Source organism: Carassius auratus, unplaced genomic scaffold (assembly GCF_003368295.1).
Source record: "Carassius auratus strain Wakin unplaced genomic scaffold, ASM336829v1 scaf_tig00028952, whole genome shotgun sequence".
Lineage (NCBI taxonomy): Eukaryota > Metazoa > Chordata > Actinopteri > Cypriniformes > Cyprinidae > Carassius > Carassius auratus.
The window spans coordinates 301,769-305,319 of NW_020525727.1; the positions used below are offsets into that span (position 1 = coordinate 301,769).

The following is a 3,551-nucleotide window of genomic DNA, read 5'->3' on the forward strand; positions in this document are numbered from 1 at the left end:
ACAGAGCACCAACGATCAAACTGAATCCTTAACTCTCTTGCAAACTCTGTGAAAGACTGCTGCATAGCTTTTCGTAAAGTCTGAAACCGCTGCCTGTAAGCTTCCGGAAATAACTCGTATGCCTTCAGCACCACGCCTTTTACTCTACTATAAACTTGACTGTCGCGAACACTAAGCGTCGAGTAGGCTTTTTGAGCTTTACCACAAAACACACACTGTAAAAGTAACGTTCTCTCACAATCTTCCCATCCCATAAGATCAGCCAACCATTCAAACAGAGTAAAGAAAGTATCTAAATCGTCTGCATCAAGTTTGGCATGAGGTTAAGAGAACGAGAAACATCAAAAGCTTTTGGAGCTGGACTAACTATTGTGGCCTGCAAATTCCCTGAATGACATCCCGGACGAGCCCCCAATTTGTTACGGCCAGCTCGTAACTGCAACAAAGATGAGACAGCCACACAACTGAATTAATATAATAATTAATATTTATTACAAAATCTAGAGGTTTACACAAAACAAAATGCAGACAATGATCGATCCTATAGCGAGGCAACCCGAGGCCAGCTGGAGATGTCAACTCTCCCCTGCCTCCCTCATTGCCTGAAACCACAACATATCTCTCCACCTCCTAATGGGAGTCAGGTGTCCTGCATCTCTGCGGCCAACTACAAAACAAGGAAAAACAAAAACAACAAATACACACCCATACCCATAACAATACCATTGTGGGTTCTAACAGTGGGTCCTCAGTGAGCTTCCCTGTGACTAAATATTCTCTGTATATATCTGTTGTTCATTTCTGTTTAAACTTCTCATGACCTTTTTTTTACAGTTTGCACACACTGAAAGAGTAAATGAGACAATTCAAGGACAGATTTGTTCACTCTTTTTTTTTATTCCCATATGAATCTAACATAGTATACAACAATATAAACATTATACATATTATAGCAAAATCTGATGGTGCAGTTGTATATATATATTTTTTATGCGATTTTAATGTGGCAAAATTAAAATAGCTGAAATCTGTTTAGTGTAATGAAAAGAATCCTCTGGGTTATCAATATTCTGTAGATACACCTGTGCACAGTCAGTCATTATCATTGTAAGAAGCATGTCTCTACTTCCTTTGTTCACTGTACTGGATTCAGTCATTGCTGAGACAGGAACTTTTTTGCCAGACCAGCTTTCAGATAACTCAGAGCATCTTTATTTGCTTCTTCAGTTACAGCTTTTCTCCTCATTTCCTCCAACTCTCTCACCCAGTCTTCTTTCCCAGCCTCCCTCACTCTGGGGATGAAGAAGTCCAGATGCTGAAGAGTGAAGGCAGAGTCTGGTTTCAAAGCGATCTGAGACAGGTGCTTGATGGTCCTGTAAGCTTCGGACAGAAGAATTGACTTTTGGTCTTCTATCTCCTTCAAATCTTTGCAAATATGTTGCATTAAAAACAAAAACATTTTGGTTTGTTCTTGAGCCTTTTCATAGTCCATTTTTATAGAGTCAAATTCTATTGTAGTGCTTGAGGTTCTGATGATGTATTTCCTGTCTTCTTTGACATGTTTGCTGTGATGACACCTCCCTGTGCACACAGTGCAGAAACCGTCTTTCATGACTTCACATTTGCTGGGATTAGAAACCCACCAGCAGTCAAACTCATGACAGTTTTCTTCACAGACGGTGCAGGTTGTCGCCTTCCTGTGTTTCCATGACTTGCTTTCGATGGGCACCTTCTCTTTGACAGTCTTTTTTACTTTAATGGTGAAGTTTTGACACTCCTCAATCTTTTCCTTGTTTTGCTTCATTGCCTCCTGGATCTGATGTTTTTCATCTATTTTCAGCTCCTTCTCTTGAACCCGCAGCGTTAAATTGCAGATGGATGCTTCAAACTGAATGCGCTCCATCAGTACATCTGAAGTTAACTCTAAACTTCTTCTGTTCCTTGCAGTCAGAGACTGAAGGAATTGCTTCATGCCTTCCACACTGTCTTCCCAGGCATCTCTTTGAGCGCGAACGTGACGCTCTTTAGTGTGACGTGCATCAGCCTGCCGGTTGTTGAATAAGAAATAAACAGGTTGGCCACTTTTGTCTCGTCTGCAGGGGATTCTAGCTTTATTAATGGCACCAATGACATTGAGTGTGTGATTAAAAATACAATGTTGTTCACAATGTCTTTACCAAACAAAGACAGAATTGAACTGATAATGTAATGCTGTCTGTCTGAGAGACGATTCTTAGACGCTTGCGTCACAAAACACACAGCATCGACTTCACAAACTCCATCATTGTTCTGAAACAGAGTGGCTAAATTTTCAGCAACTTCCAGATCTTTGTCCAGTCCTCTAGTGTCTCCGTAGCCTGGAGTATCAATGATGGTCAGTGATATGTTGACCATATGATATGTTTGATATGTTTGTGATTCTGACTGATCTCCGGCTGCTTCTTCTGTTATTTCATACCATATTTTATCCTCAAACTTCACTCCCAGTAAGTAGTTGACCATGCTGTTTATGAGGGTGGTCTTGCCCACACCGGTCTCTCCCACCAGCAAAATGATTTTGTTTGGTTTACTGGTGTCTTTTTTCCCAAAAGTCCATTTTCTTACTTTTCCATTATCATCAAGAACTTTCCTGTCTGTATGTAGACGGAATCGTTTTGGAGGACCTTGATGAATCGAAACTAGTCTACGTGGTGGAATGTCCGGCCTTCTGTAAAACGCAGATGGAGGACAATCAGAACGTTTGTGTAATAAGAACTTAAATTCCTATTAACCATTTTGTGGTTATGTAAAATAAAAAAAAAAACTTTAATTCATACTTTTTATCATGAATATAATCTAATTCTGAAACAATGTTTTAGACTGGGAAGTATTTCTGATAGATAGTATAAAAAAGATCAACATGTAACTCCAGACAAACCAGCCTTAATACAGCAATCAAAGTTTTGTTTAAACACCCATATATTTCAATAATCCATAAAAACATTCTCTTACTGCATATTTGAATGTGCAGTCACACTACTGCCGCTGCGTCGACAGAGGTTACGGGGAAATTCCATTTTTGCTGGGGTTAAAGGGACAGGCCACCAAAAATTTAAATGCTGTCTTCATGTAATATCTCTCATATCATTCCAAACCTGTATGACTTAATTTATTCTGTGGAACACATAAAATAAATAAATAAATAAATACATACATACAAATGCAAATACAATGGAAACCTAACAAAATTGGGCCCCTTTGACAATTATCACCAATATATATATATATATATATATATATATATATATATATATATATATATATATATTAGATTGTCTTCCTTTGAGCATAATTCTGAAGCTCTTTCTCAAATAATAATTTGTTTATTTATATATATATATATATATATATATATATATATGTGTGTGTGTGTGTGTGTGTGTGTGTGTGTGTGTGATACTCCATTTATTGGTTAAATCTTTCATTTAAGATCCATTTATCAAAATCAAAAGTTTCATAATAGAACATTTTATAATGTTGCTGATTCAGTCTGAATATACAGTAGCTTGCAT

The 3,551-nt window shown here is 37.7% G+C and overlaps 1 pseudogene; it reads right to left on the reverse strand.

Annotated features, from left to right (window-relative positions):
• Nucleotides 1-1,009: 1,009 nt before the first annotated feature.
• LOC113079667 (uncharacterized) lies at nucleotides 1,010-3,138 on the reverse strand (annotated as a pseudogene).
• Nucleotides 3,139-3,551: the final 413 nt, after the last annotated feature.